This window comes from Platalea leucorodia (genome assembly GCF_965183815.1).
Source record: "Platalea leucorodia genome assembly, chromosome: 1".
In the NCBI taxonomy this organism is placed as follows: Eukaryota; Metazoa; Chordata; class Aves; order Pelecaniformes; family Threskiornithidae; genus Platalea; species Platalea leucorodia.
The window spans coordinates 148970059-148989703 of NC_138823.1; positions in this window are offsets into that span (position 1 = coordinate 148970059).

Below are 19645 nucleotides of genomic sequence, written 5' to 3' on the forward strand. Positions count from 1 at the left end.
AATCAGTGGAGACACGGAGTCTTTCTTCTTTTGAATCAATTACTTTGATTCTGTGTCCAATAGCACAGCTGAAGTAGGCTTTGCTCCAGGAACTTCCTCTTACGGAAATAATATGATAATAATGTAACGATCTGTGTAATATTTCCAGACTTCTGTTATCACTTGTGTATTTCAGAATCTGAAAACAAAAATGAATGTGAAGTTTACTGTATTTGGGGGAAAAAAATCAGCATCAAAAAACATGTTCAGTAAAGTGATGCTTTTGTTGAAAACATGCCTTGTCTGTTCTTCCTTGTACAAGTTTGTAAATACTTCTGTATTCCCCCAAGCATTGTCACCATGGTTTGCTGTAGCAGGAAAATAAATCGTATGTTTGTTAAATTGAGCTTTCTTGCTTTCAGATTTTTTTCCAGAGAAAATAATCTCTGAGTCAGAACATCAGCTTCACTAAACTGGCCGGGTTTAAAAGCTTCCCTGCTGAGAGTTACTAGGCAACATCTCATTTGGCTTTACCTATAACAGGCTGTTTCCATTCTCCCCACTTCGGTTGCCTCAGCAATAAAAAGGGTGTGTTCATTTACTTAGACTAGTGTAGTCTTAAAACTGTTTAATGTCTTCAGAAAGCAGACCTCTCTTGCACTGAATTTACTTTTGCTCCTTCTGTCTTGGAGCTCTGCAGTTTTCCATTCTCCTGTACTTTCTACAGAAGAACTCCACAATTTCATAACTTTTAAAAACATCATACGAGGACAGTGATCGCTACAGCCAACCTAAACCAGAATGGCACAAAGGACACCAGAGGTGTGAAGCAGCATGGATGAAGCAGATGCTTGCCGCTACTGGTTTTATGTAGTGTCATAGATGGTGACGGTCACGTTGTCATCAGAGGTGTCTGTTAACAGCAGCAGCATGCTGCTTGCTGTGTCTGTGCTGCATCATGCTCTGCCGTGCAGCGATGCCCTCGCATCACCTATTGCTATCACCTGCCCGCTCTCACCAGGACGTACGTGCCCAGCCTGCTCAGGGCTCTGCTCCCAAGCATCTTCGCAGGTTGTACAGAAATCACCAACCTTGCATGCTCTGAATTCATGTGCCCCCCATCCTGATATACTTTCATTCTCTGGTTGTTTGTTTTTTTTTTTCCTTAAAATCTATTGCACAGCCACTGGAAAGGGGGTTTGGCCCTCACAGGCATTCTTTAGCCAGGCAGCCCACTCGCCTCTCCTCACCTTTCACATCAGGAGCGGGTTGTCTCAGAAAGGAGCGTGACTAGAAGGTGTCCCCAGCTGGACTCCTGTCTTCAGCCAGGTGCTGGTGGAGAAGCCAGCACCTGCCTGAGTACAGTGACAAGAGTCACTGGGATATCAAATTGAAATGCTCCTCGTTTCTGCAAATGGCAGAAAGTAGGAAGAGAACTGGCCAAATACCTGTTTCTTACCTGTCCCCACAGATAGCAGGTCTCACTGACACCTTCTGTGGGTGAGACGGGATGCCATACAAACAAAACAGACCATGGAGCTGACAAAACAAGTACCCACATGCAGACTCGTGTGCAAACAGCGCTCAGTTTAGTACCTTGGATGTGCACGGTTGGTGGAGACCAACTCAGTGAACGGCAAGTTAGTAACTTAGTGACAGAGGAAGCTTGCCTGAGGAGAGAGCACGTTTATTTCACACCTCTAAAGATCATTGTATGCAACTGGACGTTTGGGCTAAGAAGCAGCTGGTGCCTCCTCACTCATACAGCAGGATGACCTGAGGAAAGAGTCCTGTAAGGCTCCAGTTTAGCTTGTGCAGTGTTAATTACAGATATGTAATCATATGAACAGACCCATACCTTCAAGGACATCACCTGACCTGCACTACACTGATATGTCACCAAGCAAAGAGCATAGAGCACAACTCCACTGCCCCAGAGAAACCAGACACTGAGCTAAGCAACCTTGTTCTGCTTATCCAAATGAAAACAAGGAAAAGAGGAAAAGCTTTCACCATGTGTGTAAAATCAGAGTAATGGTCCATCACCTTTCAGCGTGGCTATGTATCCCACAGTTTGGAGTAGCTATACTGAGACATACCTGAATATCCCACCCCTTACACTTCACTGTAACACTAAAAGTGTTTAGATGTCTGTATGTACCTGTGTGTATATATCAGCAGAGGAACAGGGGAAATAACTTTGCTTTGTAAGCATGGCCATTAATCAATTTGGAATAAAAACCAAAATCAACAGAAGCCCTCTTATCACTCCCAGCCCTCCCCATGGCAGGCAGTATGCACCTCTCCTAATAAAACACAGCCAATGGTGCAGGACTGAGCAGAGGAAAAGTGAGGTAGTAGATAATCATAGAATCATAGAATCATAGAATCATTAAGGTTGGAAAGGACCTCTGAGATCATCAAGTCCAGCCTGTTAACCTAACTGCCAGGTCCACCTCTCAACCATGTCCCTAAGCACCACATCCATACGTTTTTTGAATACTTCCAGGGAGGAATGAGTGGAGGAAATGGGTATGAACTTCTTGAATTAGCTCTTCTGATGCTTTTTTGGCAATGTCTGACTCTCTCTCTTACCTTCTCTGCTGTATCAGAGAGTGGCTGGAACTGGTTGCACAGCAATCTCGAGTAGTGTGGTGGGGATACGGCAGGGGTTTCTTAACTGATCCATCTTTTTATTACATTACCACTTGTGAAAAATGACACGGATCAAATGGGTTACTCCTCAGTAGTCCTTTATAAAAGGGCAAATTCGATAGCCTTGTTTTCTATTATTTGTCTTACAGTACAAAATGGGGGAGAAGGACAATGTTCATTTGGGTACAAGATTATTATCTCTTGAGCAGAGCATTATTATTATTAGGTTAACAATTAATTTTGAGGGTATGCTGAGCTCTGCATGTATAAAACTGCAAGCTGTCTGTGTCTTTGGGTTTACCGTTCCCTCTGCTGCCTTTTTGTTCTCTATATATCAGCTCAAACTTCTATTTTTCACTTTTAAGATCTATTGCAGCACGGTCCTACCTTGTGTTTTGTCTCATACATGCTGAGGGTACTGGCCTGTGCTCTGCCAGTAATGTCTGCCTTTGTAAATTTAAGGTCAAGTTTTCTTCAAATACATTTGTGCTTTATCTTGGGCTGCCAAAACCAGAGGCGATCCATCTAAGACTCTGCAAGGCCACTTAGTTACCCTGCCTCTTCCTGGCCTCCTCCCTGAAATTCGCATCCCTCAGTCTGCACACAGAGCACACCTAAGCAACTGGTGTGCCCTGACAGCGGGGATTACACCGGCCATAGTGATGCCACCGTTACCTTGTGCTTCCTGCATCTGCCAGGGGAATCCACGTGACATTTCTCATGACGTAGCTGAGTTTATCTCCCATGACGATGCATTTGCAAGAACTAATTTTATGTCTATAAACAGAGCTGTTGACATTTATGGCCTCATCCCTGTGTGACGTAAACTGCCGGACAATCAGGACCTCTGGCCATAAGCTCTTTGGGGCAGGGAACTTCATTGTCTTCTGCATCTGTGGTACTAACCACACCAGGACAGATCCCAGATAAAGGCCCAAAGTGTTATAAGATCATGAATAATAAAGACCAATAATGATGGAAGACACTATTAAAGAGTATCATAGGCTACAAGAATTTCCTCATGTATCTGCACTGACTCTGTTCCACCATAGCGAATAAAAAGCAGTTGCTTCTCTGAGCTGAATATACACTGCCAGGCAACTACAGATTTACGTTCCATCTTTCACATCTGAGAAGTCTTTCAACATTGTTATTTCATTAATTAGTTTCAATGATGATACTTTTTATCCCATTGTGTTTTCAAATAACCTTTTTATAAATCCTAATTGAGGTTTCTACATAATTCTTAAGAGACTTTAACATCTTAAACAAACTATTTCAAGACTTTCTTAGTCTTTGCAGCATCTCTACAAGGCAAGCAATTATTCTCAATTTTACTGAGGGAAGACTTGATGAGAAGAATTTAATTGGCTTACTCAAGACTACAAATTAAATTTGCAGGCAAGCCAGAATTAGACTCTGCATGGCTCCTAACAGCTTCCAGATCTTCAGACCCTGCTTTTTCTAAGACTTGTTTTTGTACTTAATTGTTTGGGGGGGTTGAATTATTGAAAGAGAGGAGGTAAAATTAGTACATGTTTTTCCAGCTATGGTATTAAAACCAAAGCTAAGCCAACTAGGGCAACTTTGGCACATAAAAGCAATACTTGACCTCTTTCTTAGAGCAAAAGTGGTACAGGCTTGGTTAGGAATTAGGCAGCTGTATTCTCTGGCTGTGCTGCGTATTGCCACACAGTCTAAAATGAACCAGTGCTCTTTGTTCTGTGACAGCTTTAGGTAGAAATGAGGGAAGGCAGCTCACTAACAGCAACTTCTTTGCTTGGGAGGCAGCATGGCTTTTTTGTGAGCGCAGAGAGAAGATGGGAAAGAAGGAGCAGGTTGCTCTTGTGCTACTAGCAGCTCCACCCGCCTTTCACCACAAATCATAATGCCCGTTATTTTAGCCATGTACCCACAGAACTGTAGCGATGCTCTTTTCTGTTGCACCATGCTGCAAATCATTTGCATTCTCTTTTAAGCTTGTTGACAACCTAGTCTGATTCTGGTCAGAAGAAGAGGAGAGGCTTTTCTCAGAGCAAAAGTAGGTTTTGCCACTCCAGAACATCTCCAGTATGAAGTGGCTCAGGAGGCAGCCTGCATGAGATGGAACTGAAGAAGTCTCCGTTTGGGGTTTGCTTTTTTTCTGGTTTTGAACAAGATGGTGAGGGCTTAGCTCATTAGTGTTTGTATTTTCTGGTCTTCAACCTTGGCCATAGTGTGTAGAAGAAATGAGTCCGGTTACCACACAACTGAACTGCCTCCTCTTCCATTCACTTAATGACTTTTCACACTGAGTGTGAAGTGTTTTAAACCATACTCCTGTGCCTGTCCCACCTCCCGCTATACCCAAGCGATGCGCTGTGGTAACGCTGCCCTCACAGCATGTTGTGTAACGCTCAGCACCCCATCAACCTCATGGATTTCACAGCTCTTTACACATAAATGATGCCCAGCCCCAGCCCTTTGAGGCAGTGGTGAGCCACATGTCACAGAATAGGAAGCTGAGGGACAGCTGTGGGAAGTCACTCGCCCACAGTCCCCCGGAGCAGGGCAGGGAAATCTGGTTACAGAAAGGGTTCTCAAAAGCTCTCCAAGTGTGAGCTGCTGCCAAAATTCACAAAGGCAAAGTAGTTTAAAAGCAAAGCTCTTTATTGAAGAAGTGCCCAGATTTTTTCAAGACTAAAAGAATTTGTCTCAAGGCAGGTGTGTCCATGGGGACTGGTTTTAGTAGCGCTGAGGAATGTGTGTGGAAGGGATTGGCAGCTTGCCACGGGGCAGAAGAAAGAGAAATTCATGCCCATTATTGCGCTCCCTTTTATTGTCTTCTCTTTTGTTCTTTTTTTTTTTTCTTTGCTCTGTGGTATCCTTCCTCTCTCCTCCTCAGAAATCCCTTTGTAACATCCCCCAGGCTCTGGCTTTCTGGACTGCACTCACCCTCACCTTGGGCCTGAACCCTCCTAGGTCCATCCACTCAGCCCGCTTCCCGTGGTGCCAGAGAGACGATCCAACACGCAGTCCTGCGCCCGCGTCTGAGTCAGCGGCGACCTGCAGGTGCTGGAGGCGACTGCGGGGCTCTGGCCTGCAGGCTCCGGGGAGGCTGGCAGAGCGGGCATCAGCTGTGCTCATCCAGCTCGCCTCCTTTGCGCACGCAGTTGGACGGCATTTACAAAGTGACTTCCAGAAAAACTTGTCAAGGGCAGAGGAGCTGCCACAGAAATCAGAAAAAAGACAAAAAAAAAAAAAAGAAAAAGGGAATGCTCGAGTAGCCTGCTTAGTTCTGGAAACAAAGACTGTGCTGCCCTGCCACATTACTGATGTATGGGATGTAGAAATGTGGCCCACAGCCAGGACATCTTTGCTCAGGTGTCATTTTTGGAAGATCAGAAGATGGATCCAGACATTTTATGATAGGAAGAAGAAACGGGAAAGGATAGCAAAGTATTTTGCACAACCATTAGGGAAGGGACAAAGGCAACACAAAAGAAGGTGCTGGAGTCAAAGAGAGACATCGAGAATTTGTGTTTTCCTTTCCAGAAGGAGTCAGCACTGGAAGATGAGGACACAGCTGTGGACTGAAAGCATGGAGAGGATGGCAGCTAAAGAGCTGACTGTGAGCTCTCAGGAATGGGGGAGCTGAGATCAACCCTCCCTGCTGTGACGGTCCCTTGGGGACAGTTCTGACAGAGCCATGGGATGCCCATGCATTTTCTTGGATTACTGAAGGAGAAAGCCTTGTGAAGGGCTAGGATCTGAGCAGAGCTAGAAGCAGGTGTTCATGCTTGGGAAGTTCAGGAGACTGACCGCACTGTTAATCAGAATACCAGGTGCAAAATGAACCCTCACACATTCACTGCCCCAGGAATGACCCTATTCCCAATCCAGAAAATGTTCCCTCCCTATTTCAGGCTTTGCATTACCTCTCAGTCCTGGGCCTCTCCTGAATGCACTTGGGTATTCACGCTTGGGTCCATTATGAACAAAGGTCATTAAACCTTGTCATGTACAATATGTCTAGCTGGAGTTTCCTTAGGCCCCCAGAGAAGGAAAAAAAGGGGCTCCATGGCACTTCTCCTTGGCAATAGCCCAAATAGCCTCTGGCTCTGGGCTCGGCCTGTAAGAGGGGCATTTTCCAAAACCAGATCACATGTAACTTTCTATGACCTTGTAGCCTTCGCTTTACTTTTATGAATGAATCTCTATTAAAAGCAGGGGGTAAATGTTTTTTCTTTGTTCCTCTTTCAGTTTACAAATTTGTCTTCTCCTATAGCCAGCTGTTAAAAGATTGGTTCTGCCCCTGCTTTCACCTTTCCTGTTTTATCAGCTGAGACGTCAAACTGAGGGCCTGACCACTTGGTGTTAAAGATCCATGGCTCTTTTTGTAAGGCAGTGGCCTGGCCAACTCTAGACTCTAAATGCTGCCTTGTCTTACAGTTTGAGTTAGCCTCTCACACCCTAAATCGCAAGGCGTCGTTGCCTTGAGCAATGAACGGCTTCTCTGTCCTAATTCAGGGGTGACGGCAGTTAAGCAATAGGTGAAAGAAACTGCGTGTTTCTGACGTATGAGCACTGCTGGGAGGCTTAATTTTTTTAGCTCTTGCAAATTGTTTGACATCCACAGATGAAAAGGGCTGTAGAAATGCTTATGATGGCCTATTATTTTGGCCCTGTTGCTATTCTTATTTCTATTACCCCTCTGCAAATTTATCTTCTTTTCTGCAAGATTTCATCTTCTTGCTCTACACCTGCTTCAAGAATAGGCAGAAATTGCCAATAAAAAACATTGCCTAAAACAGAGATAGCAGATGAACTGCTCCAAAGAGACACAGTAAAACCCCTCCACTCTGCCCATGCCGTAGTATTTAACTAAGCCCATTAAGCACTTCTCCACAGATAACTACAGCTGATCAGAGGCGTTCAGCTGTGCTTGTGATGACCTCCCAGCCTGCGGCAACCACAGCAGCGTCTGCAGGGACCTATCTGCTATCAGAACTGGCTGGAAAAGGACAAACGAGACTATTTGTGGGGACCATGTTGGGGGCAGGCAGCCTGTGGGTGCTGGGGAGATGTGATGCAGAGAGGGTGATGAGGTTGGGCTGCTCCACAGCAGGCAGACCTCACGGGGTGAGGCGTGGTATAGGAGTAGGTGGGAATATGAGGTGGAGGGTGTAGCAAGAAGGAGGTGACATTCTGTCTGAGAAAGGTAATGGTGTACAGTTTTGGGGTCCTGCTCTGTGGAGGTATGGCATATGGTTGGGTGATTTTGGAGAGGGATGGACAGTGACTACTCAGAGTCACCTCAAAATACATTTAAAAAAAAAATCTACTTAATATTCCAGAATACTCTGACAATTTTCCCTCAGAAGAGAGTAGCTCAAACGGCTGCTCTGCAGTGACCTCTAGGGTACGTTTGCTTTCATATCTGCTGCAACCTTCGGTCACCTAGAAAAAACAGCTTCTGCCAAATAGATTATACGGACCTACTTTGTCTTCTAAGACTGGCTTGTGCCATTGCCAGTCTCAGAGTCTTTCTCCACATAATGCCCGAGGTAGGGCATGTACGGAGAAGAGAGGCTCGTTATCTACAGCTTGCTGGTGCATCAAAGGAAGTTGCAGATGCTCCGCATGGATCTGATCCAATGCTCTTTGAAGTCAATGAAAACCCTTCCCTCGACCTCTCATTCAGTTCTCCTCTCTCAGTAGCTCCTTATGCAAATCATAGTCTATTTTGTGTGTCTCTCCAACAAAATCAACATGTTTCTCCCAAGCATATCCCTTTGTGGCACCTGATAGCAAACCTTTCAAAATTCTTGGCGTTCTCTTTTTCTGACGAAGCGTGACTTGAAAGCAGATCAGAGCTATCCAAAGCAGGGGAGGAAGCAAGCCCTGACCTTGCAAACCTGTGGAAGTACCAATTACTGACAGCTATTATCACTCCGACTGCAGTAGGACTGCTCACCTGGGTAACAGCCAGGAGGAACAGGCCTCAGAGAGGGACCTGCTGAAAATCAGACACAATGCAAATGAATGCAGGCCACTTGACAGCAGAAGGTTGTCAGGAAGCCAAACTGGAAAGAGCTGGCCAAGCCTAAAATGAAATCGTCCGCCTTCGCTAAAATAAATAAATAAATAAATAAATAAAATGGTGGATGGAAGTATAGAGTACAGAAGTCCCAGAAAGCTCAGGACGAAACTGTTCAAAAATGAGACCAAAATTCACAGTAGAGGTTAGAACTACAAAATGGGGCAGCCCTACTTGTGATGACTGGGATGCAATCCTAACGCTTTGTGCCTTTTAAGATAGTCCTTATGTATTCATGTGCCAACAGCCCCCCCCTTAACAATTAAAAATCCGGGATATGGATTAAAGCGATAGCAGGTGGCAATGTAATTGCTATCAATCTTACATCTGAACCTCTCATTTGTCATATAAACTCAACAACAGCTGGCTCTCAACCCTGGTTATCCTCACGGCTGTAACAACAGGTTCAAAGAAGGTACGGATGGAGGGGCCTCATCTGCACGCCGCCAAGGAGCAAGGAGAGGAGAGTTATTAGCAAGAATTAGCACGACAGCAAATTTCAACCGTTTTCAGGGCTGTTTTAGTCATATCGCGATGTTTCGGGCATCACTGTGCCTTGCCGAGCCTGTTTTTTTTTTGCAGGGGGGTTTAACGCGTTTCGGTGTGCTGCGCGGTGGAAAGGCAGGGGGTGGCCTCGGCAGGTCGCACCACCTGTGGGGGATGGCGGAGAGGCCCGGCTGCCGCCCGCCGAGCGCCGGGGGGACTCGGGCGGCGTGGCGGGCACGAAGGCTCCGAGCCCCCGGTCGGGGGCTCGGAGCCTTCGTGCCCGCCACGCCGCCAAACCCCACCTCGGGCCTGGGCGGGCAGCGGGAGCGCCATCACAGGGCCGTTCCCGCTCAGCGCCGTTCCTCACGGCGTCACAAGATGGCGGCAGAGGCCCGAGGCCGGGCCCTCACGTCTTCCGCCAGCCAGCCGCCTTTTCCCGTGAGGAATCACCAAAACTGGCTGAAGCTGGGGAGCTGGCGTGGAAAAAGGGTGGAATAAACTGTTGCGGTTGTGAGTTTGGGGGATGTCTGTGTTCACGCTCAGCGGAAGCTTCCTCGATTTTGGCGGGCAGGTACACCATAGTTTCCTTATGAACAGGTCACGCTTCAGCCCGGGAGTGCAAGGTCTACGCACAAATGTCTTTGTCGGCTTGAGGGGTCTCTGTGGCATTGGCCTCTGGAGTTCAAAGGTGGAGGCCGGCCGTGCTACCTGTGTCTTCTCTGCTGGCGTTTTGGTGGCAGAGAGTGACATTTGGCTTGAAATGCAGAGGGGCAAAGCCTGGGTAGGGAAGGAGAAGAAGGAGCAAAAGATGGTGACTCCAGGCACCAGGGGATTAGGTGTCAAGGGCAGAGGGGGGTCTAGGGCAGGGAAGGGAGGGCATGAGGCGCTCACTGAAGTGAGGCGGCATGGACAGGGGCTTCAGCAGGTAGCTGGGATTAGTGAGGGAAGAGATCGGGGTCGCATCATCTCTGAGGATTCAGTAGAGCGTATAACCTGGGTGTCTTCGTGGCTCAAGCTATCGTGGCTGACGTGACACTTCAAAGCAATGGGGATATGTTCACCAAGTAAACTCAGTTTGCATTTGATAACGGGAAAGAACTGGTGATACTATAGCCAAAAATACACCTTAAAGTGTATTATTGTCCCTCAACCGCTATTCCTAAACAATTGCAGACCCCAAGAATCCAAAATATAGGGAGGCAGCATCCCTGCCCTCTAAAGAAAGGACAATGTGGTGCGTGAAATACCAGGCAGAAGGCCTGGGAATGCAGGAGCTGAGCCGTGAAGACCTGCAGAGGATTTGCAATGAATGTTGGCATGGCAAAAAGAGGGCACTGAATTCACACGCGTTCCCCTGAGCCTTTGTGTGCCAGTGCGCAGGGCCAGCTCCCGCTGCCCAGCCCCGCAGCCGTAATTAAGGGATTCCCACTCGCCAGGAACAGGTGCAGCCCCACCCAAACAACAAGGCTGCAGACAAAAGATGACAAATAAGGGCTAAATCCCTCTACTGTACATTGCAGTGGTGAGCGGGGACAGGTGGCCTCGGGTAATTCAGGTTCAGCCCTCGTGCTGGGGCGGGAAACTGCAGCAGCTTATTTGGATCTGAGCTATTATATGATAACTCCTTGTGGGCTCTGTTGATGGGGAAGCTGATGCAGGCATGGATTAAATCAAACAGCCTGTAATCTACTGGCGGTGGAATTATTCCTACAAATTTCTGACAGCTTGCAAATAAAGGCACAGATGAAGGAAATGCTGCTTTCTTCAGCTTCCCCTTCCTCACCAGTACTGTATGTCATTCATTCATTCATTCAGCTATAATTGATCATAAAGATCTTGCACAGCAGAAGAGCATGAGTGTACGCGTGCAGCTCAACGTGTGGATTTACAGTGCTGATGTACCTTTGGGACTCGCTATGTCCAGAAGAGGTCTTGAGCGTTTTGGTAACAAAAAGAAGCAATTGTCACCTCATGTGATCTTTGATGTTTTCTTAATTTTCTGCATTTGAGGTTGCGTTAGACATGCCCTGCCATCAGTGTCCGGTCTGTAGGTCTGGAGGAAGGTCTTAACACAGCTCAGGGCTGCGGGCAGCTCAGGTGAGTTTCCAACATTGCAATCTGTACTGCATGGTGCATCCAAACCTTCTGCCCTGGGTGCGTGTGGCTCTGTTAACATAGATCAGAGGGACCTGCAAGCTTTCATGTGGCTATCCTCACAACGCCTGCGTGAAAGGCTGTTTTCTGCACTTGATAGATAGGGCGGAGTTATAAAACCCTGGATTCCTCTCAATCAACAAAAACACCCAAGCTAAGGTTTAGTCAGTGAAGGTTCTCTTGGCAATTGTTAGAGAGCTATAAGCATGTAAAGAGGGCACTCCAGATTTTGGGAGGCTTTGGAGTAATTAGCTTCCTACACTGGGTGTCTTGGGTAGTGCTGAAAAACAGCCAGAATAAGCATGGGCCAGTCTGGGAGCGAGGCACTTAGGTACTTCAAAACTCTTGCTAGGCATTTGAAACATTTAAATGTCAGAATGCCTTGAAAAACATATAGCTGCCTAAATATTCGTCCTGTAACTTGAAGCTAAAATTTTTTGGTTCCTGCTGTTGCCAGTGAAACGGGAGTGGCATCTTCAAAGGCCAGCAGACTCCATCTTAAGAAAGTTCCCTCCTGAGGGTGGTTTGTTCCACCCACCTTTCCCCCTTGACTCTTAATGAACACCTTATAGTTAGGGATGCAGTTACTTTAACATAGATATAGATGCCCTGTCCCATTCTAGACGCTCTCAGATATCCCACGTGGGTTGCCCGCATGGAAGCTCCAGCCGAGCTTCCAGAAAGTTGCAGGTCTCCTGCGGGTCCTGTGTCATATCTGTGAGCCTCAAGAAATGTCTTCAATGCTATATAGTACTTAACATGATACTAGACAATGCATGTGATACTGCTGTCTGTAACGAACTGAATCCCTCTCCTAATTAGTGCCCAGCTTTTGACTGGCTGAAGTTAGAGGCAATGATGCCTCGCACCCTAAGTGACTTGCTTGGGGACATGGATGCCAGAGGCATGTGTTTACAAGCCCAAAAAAGAGCAAAGAGGAGGATCCTGGGAAGTATTAATCCATCAGCGTAACCATGATAATGAGAGTCAATTATTAATCAATTTGTAAGCACGTAAGCGATAAGAAGGCAGTAGAATGTATCAACATGGATTAATCAAGAACATATCACTTCACATTAATTCAGTGTCCTTATTTGAAGGACTAACTAGCCAAGTGTATAAAGAGAGAGATGTGATGTATGTTGATTTTGTTAGTGTCACAAGCCTTACTCTTCTTATAAATAAAACCATGTAATGAGGTCTAAATGGAATCGCGACTGGAATGAGCACATAATGTTTGAATCATACCAAAGCACACATCCGTGGTTCACTGTCAAAGCTGGACGTGCCAAGTGGGGTCCTGCAGGTGTCTGTTGTGGCCCCAATGTTTTCAACAATAAATTGACTGCTGGAAAAGAGAGTGCTTAATTCAACTCCCAAGAGCACTGGCTGGGAGAGGTTGATTTGGAGAACAGGATCAGGACTCACATTGATCTTCACAGATTGGAGGGCTTGCCTGAAATCAATAAGCTGCACTATACTAAAGACAAGTACAAAATGCAGTCTTGGGACAAAAGACAGATCAAATGCACCGTTTGTGAAATGAGGAATAACCGATAAGGCAGCAATAGTGCAGGAATGGATCGACTGGCTGTTGTGAACCATGTAAACCAGGTGAAGCGGGGTAAAACCTATGCAGAAAACCGAATGTCGTTTGGGGATATATTAGCAGCAGTGTTTTGGGTGAAACACTGAGGTAATTATTCTGCTCTACTTGGCACTGGTGAGGCTTAGCCTAAGTACGGTGTCTGGTTTTGGACATTACACTTGAAGAAAAGCTACAGGGAAATTAGCGGAGAACAGCAAAAAATGTTAAGATGTTTAAAAAGCGCGCGCTGAAGGGAAATGGATTTGCTTAGAGGTCGTTGAGAGGAGACATAGTAACGATCCTCATTACGAGAAATTTCTCAGAGAGTGGAATGAACAGTGCCCATGGCTACTGGAAGGTGAGCGTAGGAGAACAGCTACCAGGCTAGGTAAAACAGTACTATTCGTGCGTGGGCAACTTCCAAAGAAAATGCAGCATCTCCTCGTGTAGATGTTTTTCATGTCCCTGACTTGGTTAATAATTTGCCACAAAGATAAAAGCCTCAGGGCTAAATGGATGCAGAGGTGTGGTTTTGCAATGCCTAAATTGTAGGTGCTGGGCACCCAGCCCCAAGGCTCCTGGTATGGTGAGAGGCGGGTGATCAACAAAGAATGCAAGAGCGAGCCAACGAATGTTGTGAGACATCTACCTCTGGGCTGGAGAAAAACCGAACGGCACTTAGAAGTGGGGATTGAGGGATCTCCACTGGAAATCCTTTCCTGGAACTGAACCACCATGGCAGGTCAGCTCTTCCTAGCTAAAAATCGTCAGGATAGTTTTCACATCATATTACAGCCAACACCATTCAACAAAACACCCACTGTGTAGGATGTCTCCTCAAGAGAGAAACTTGTAGGGTTAGACAGTGGCTGAGGAGAGATCCTTGAGGAATGTGGATGCCTAGGATGCTCTTAGGCTTCTGGTTTTACCTGCATCTCTAAGTCTTGCATCTGTTTCCAAGACAGGAATCTTTCATTTAAAACTCAGCTTTACTAAATAGTATATGATAATTTTAATAAAACAACTTGCTGCTTGAGTTCTAAAAGCCATTAGACAAATTCACAGAAGAGAGAAATATGTCAAGAGCTCTTAGACACACGGAAACAATCTCTGGCAAAAGAAGTCCCCGAGCTCTTACCACTGGCACAAGCAGGTGAGGGAACTGGATAGACTTTTGCCATGGCCCAGAACAGTCATCTCTTTGCTCTTATGGACTCAACCGAAAATTTTCATGAACAGTTTTAGAACAAAAGAAGGACTCTGCTAACAACATCTGACAAAGCCACAGAGCAGGAAGGGCATCCCAGTGCCGCATAGGCTTGAAAAATCATCAGGGGGAAGCCTAGGACTGCGAGTACCAGAGCGGCAAAGAAGGAATGAAATCCGGTGTTAAGAGGTCACGCATTTGGGATGTATGGTAAGAACGTGTGCTGTGGCTGTGGTCTCGGTAGCCCTGGCCAGATAGAGGAGGAAAAAGACCTTGGGGCACTAGTTAAGGACAAAGTGGTCATGAGCCACTGGAGAAACATGGCCATGAAAAGGGTAAATATAACCCTCGCAGTACAAACGGAGGGTTTTTGGCAGAAAGGCAAATGCTGACGGCATTCTCCAAGGAGCTGTGAGGACTCTCCTGGACGACTGCGTACGATTACGGTTCTGGTTGTCCCAGCAGATTAACTCATATGGAGAAAAGGGCTGGGAAAGGTGATTTGGGTGATAAAGAAACAGGGAGTGTAATCCTGAGCTAGCTTTGCTCGCCCTGGCAAAATGAGAGCTGGGAAGGAACATAGCAACTGTATATAAACCTAAGGGAAAATCCCGTGGAGGCAGAGATCTTTCATGGGAACCCACACTCACGCAAGAGCAAATGGGCATAAACCAGGGAGGAAGGAATCAAGGGAGGAGGTTAGAAAGCAGAAGGAATCTCTGGCCTACAAAAAGGAGCGATGACAGGAAAAGCTTATTTCTATTTAATCTAAAGCTGGATGTATTTATGGAAGAGATGATGTAACACGGTTGTTTCCCAGAATGGAGAAGTGCCCTGTTATCCATGGGGACAGGGCTCTTAGTCGTCGGAAGCTGTCAGGAGTAAGAGAATTAAAACCAAGTCGCAGCACCTCCTGCCAGCTGGTGTTGGGGAGCCTTGTTACCCTTTTGAGAACTGTACAGCCTGTCGCTAGCATTTCCAGCAATTGTCACCTGCTTTGCGTTGTCGCCCGCTAACCCTTCTGCAGTTACGGCGACAATCTGGTGTCACTTTTCAAATGAGCGATCCTCTGGATCAGAGTGGAGTGCTGTCAGGACCGGGTCTCAAGGAACCGTTCCCCTTCCCTACGAGTGGTTTTGTCTACTGGAAGATAACGGGCTCCTTATCAGACGTGGTTTTTGCGTACTGCTTTCCCCCGGCGGCCCCCTGACAGGTCCCCCACGGGGGAGCCGGGAGGGACAGCCCGCCGCCGGCACGGGAGGGACGCGGCCGGGGCTGCGGGCAGCCGGGGCGGCCGGACCCCGCTCCCTGGGGCCTGGGGACCGGCTCTCCGGGGGCCGGCTGGCTTTGTCCCCGTTTCGCTCCGCTGCGGTGCCCCGCGTCCTCCCCGTCCAGCAAAGCCAGCACCCGCCCGGCATCCCGCACCCCGCACGGCGGCTGCCTCGTCTCCGGCCTGCCCTCGGCCCGGGCCCGGCGGGGCGGCCCCGCAGCAGGGCTCGGACGGCCCCGCAGCAGGGCTCGGCGGTCCCGCAGCAGGGCTCGGGCGGTCCCGCTCGCACCTGAACGGCTCCGCAGGGGGAGGCGGGCGGCAGCCGCGGCCCCGCCGCCTCCGCAGCCGGCGGAGCCCCCAACTCGGCCATCTCCGTTGATTTAAATGATATTAGCTTTGAGCCCTTCTGTTGTCGGGTCAGTTTAGAAGCTGATGAAACAGTAAATTGTTGGTGGAAACGTAGGCAGCTTTGTGCTCTGCCAAGCAGGTGCCTGGCGGTTTTAGTCAAGGATTGGTAAATTTACAAGAGCGCAGTGGACGTGCCCTCCCCGGGCTATTGTGAAATTCAGGGGCGAACAAAGGAGAACGTGAATATTCACACAGCCGCCTTTCAGCGTGTGGCATTGCTCCGCAATGTTTAAAGCGCTGCGCTTTTTCTTTTTTTTTTTTTTTTTTTTGTTTAGGAAAAAAAAACACCAACAACAACAAAAAAAATCAGAAAGTACCTGTTTGCTTTTTAAAGCACATGGAAATCATCTGTGAGCAACCATATAATTTGATTTGCTAAGCAATCTGCGAGGCGATTGCACATCATTTATAATGTTCATTGAGCATTTTGCTTAATTGTGTCTCTTTTTGTAAAGGAAGCACAGCCCCCTCCCGGCTGCGGCCGGCACAAGTGGCCAGATTCCCATGGACCGCCGACAACCGCCGGCCTTGCGCGGGGTGTTTCCCAAGCGGAGCCCTCCCCGCACGCACGGCTGCGGGGCGAGAAAGGGGCTCAGGTACGAACTCGCCGCCTGAACCCCCCCTGCTCGCAACCCGCCGCTGCGGCAGGTGCTGCCCGTCCCGGCCGGCCGGTGCCCCGGGCTCCGCGGGTGCCGGGCAGGCCCGGCGGCACCGGTACCGGGACGGGGCTGCTTCCCCTTGCCGGCCCCGGGCCCGGGGAGGGGACCTGCAAGCGGCACCGGACGGGGAGGCCCGACCTTGCCGGGGTCCCCCCACCGCGCCCCCCCTCCAGGTGCTTTGCCGCGGCTGGTGGCACCTCCGCACGCCGCGCAACCCCGCCTTCAGCCGGGGCGAGCCCCTCGCAGCCGGCGGCCTCCCGCCTCGGCACGGCCGGAGCCGTGCAGGCCCCTCCAGGGAGCGGGAGCGGGAGCCGGAGCCGAGCGGGCCGGGGCCGCGGCCGCCGGCGGAGAGCGCTGCGGCGGAGCGGAGCCGGCAGCCCGCCCGCACCTTTTGCCGGCCGCGGCCGCCCAGCCGCACCATATAATTTGATTTTCCCCCGTGCCCGCAGATCGATTGCAGCTCATTTGTTACATTCAGCGGCTCCTCGGGGCGGGGGAGCGGGGGAGAAGGGCGGGCCGGGGGAGCCGGGGGAGCCGGCGGCACAAGTGTTGGGATTCCCATGGGCTGTGCCTGCTCTCCAGCTTGCCGCGCTGGCACCCCGGCCCGAGCGGCCGACAGAGGGGGGTTTGTAAACACGGTGACCTCCGCGATCTCGGCTTGAAAGAGCCTGAAAGGAGGCTCTTTATGGTGCATTACCAGCCCAGCGCCCAGGTACCAGCTCGGAGGGGAGGGCGCGCAGCCGGGCCGACCCCGGCTGCAGGTGCCTCCTCCTCCGCCGGGCGTGCGAGGGCCCGGGGCCGCCCCGCCGCCTTTGTGGGGCCGCCGCCCCGCCGCGCTCGCCCCGGGAGCGGCGCCGAGGGGGGGCCGCTGCTCCCCGCCTCATTTACCGGCCCCACGCCGCGGCGGGGAAGGCGCGGGCTCGCCCCGGCCGGGTCCGCTCCCTCCGCACTCCCCCGGGCCGGTCCCTAATCCGGGCGAGCCGCCCGCGGGGGTCCCGGGCACCCGCCTCCGGGGGCCGGGGGGTGGCTGTGGGGAGCACCCCGGAGGCGGTGAGGGGTGGTGGGGCTTTGCTGGCCCGCGGGGAGCAAAAGAGCTCCGGCGGACGCCTCTGCAAAGCGGTTCTCGTCCCGCGGTGTCCGGCAGCGCGGACCTGCCCGGTGTCGGGCGTGCGGTGGGCCACCCCGCGGGGCGGGCGGGTCTCCGCCCCTCGCCTGCGGAGCGGGAAAGCTGCATCAAAGTTTATTACCAGGCAACAACACCGTCCCCCAAGGCTGCACTGACCAAGGCTTAATTTAAATCATGCTTTCAATAGTAAAAAGAACTGAGAAGATTCTAACTCTTTCAATTAAATAAAGTGCCATTTCAGATCAGGAACTGCAATAGGGCTTGCGGTTTTTTTAATCCTTTCCTGGTAAAATACCGTTTGCATAGATACTGGGCCAGCTCTGGTCCAGTCTTTCAAAAGCCTCGTGCTTCCTTTCTGCATCAAACGTTGCACCTCTGAAAGAGTGCAGCACGCCAAGGAATCCCAATAGGTGAGCTGCTGAGTTTTATAATCTTGAGGAAAAACCGGCCATGCTCGGTATTTGCCCCACTGTGGCTTTATGGAGCCGAGACATCTTGTTTAACCAAACACCGACAGGGTGGAGTTGAAGATTTGAGAAGAATATTGGGTAGTGCCTGCACGGGGGAAGGGAGAACTCTCCGGCTTGTCTCTCCATGCCTGTGGTTTCATGGCATTGGATCAGGAATAGGAGCTGGGAAAAATATGCAGGGACCGTAAGAGCTAAGAGCTGGATTTTAGGCCCAACAGACCTGGGGACCTTAGGGGGGCTGGGGTTTTGCCCTAGCTAACAGGTTTCGCTGTTCTGGGGTATCACACGAGTTTGGAGCTACTTCAGAAGGCTCCGGACTGAAAGGCAGCGTGCGGGGTGTGGACCTCGCCCCTGTCACCCGTGGCTCCTCTCCACCTCGGACCTCGCTGCTGCTCACTTAACTCCACCTTTTGTCCATCTTCCGTCTCCTAACCGTTCAGGGCAAAAGGCAGCAGAAGGCAGAGTCCGGGGCACGTAGGGGCGGGGGGCGCTGGAGGCGGCGGCGGGGGAGCTCGGGGGCAGCGGGGGCGCGGCGGCCTCTTCCCGCCGGGGGCCAGCGCGGGGCCGCGCTCCCCACGCAGCATCCGCGGGGGCTCCGCGGGCGCGGAGAGGCAGCGAGGACGGGCGCTGCTGCTTCTCCCCGCAGGGCCCATGCCCCGGCGGAGGGGCTGGGGAGCAGCGCCGGGAGGGCGCGGGGGCGGGCGGTGCCGTGTTCGCGCGTGGGTGCCCGGGGGGAGCCGCTCGCCGCCCCGCCCGCCGCTGAGGCAGCCAGGCGCAGGGGTGTGCGGGTAAAAGGGTGTTTGTGGGAGTCGGGGCGGACCCCTGGGAGGTGCGAAGCCCGCCGGGGCCCGACCCCTCCGGCAGGGCCCGGGGAGCGGTTTCCTTCCGCGCTCCGTGCAGATCATCGCCGGGGGTCGTGCGCGCTTTGCAGTCCCGGCGGGGCGGGGGCGGCTCCGGCTGCCCGGCCCCGAGAGACCCCGAGATGAAACCTGTCAACGGGAGGGGACGGGCGCCGGCGGGCCCCTCGCCCGCGGAGGAGGTCCTTACCGCCTTCCCGAGCCAGGGTCGGGCCCCGTCCCTCGCTGAGGGCTCGGTCTCCTCGGGCCGGGGCGTGTACAGCGCCGAGCACCCCGGCAGAGGCAGGGCCGGGGGACCTGGCAAGCCCGGGTGCTCCGGGTCCCCTCGGTGCGGGGTGCGCGCCCTGCCCTTATTCCCTCGGGGGGGCATTGCGTGGGCCCACGGAGGGTCGGGAGTGGGGGTCGGTGGGCCAGACCCCGCAGGCAGCCCTGGCCTGGCCCCGTCCCCCGCCCCGTCCCTGGACGTTGAGCGACTCCCGGTCCCCGTGAGGGTGGCTGCCAGTCAGATCCGTCGTGTGATCATTGACTGCGGAGGGAAGGCAGTGTGCCCCGTGGGGTCCCCCCCACTGGTGCCTGCCCTCGGGGAACTGAAATAACGAAGTGTCAGGCGCTGGTCGTGTATTTTCTTTGCTGGAGAGTGGTGCGGGGAGGGGTCGTTCCCGTGAGCGCGCAGGGGGCGGCGGGCGAGACCCCCGGGCAGGGCGAAT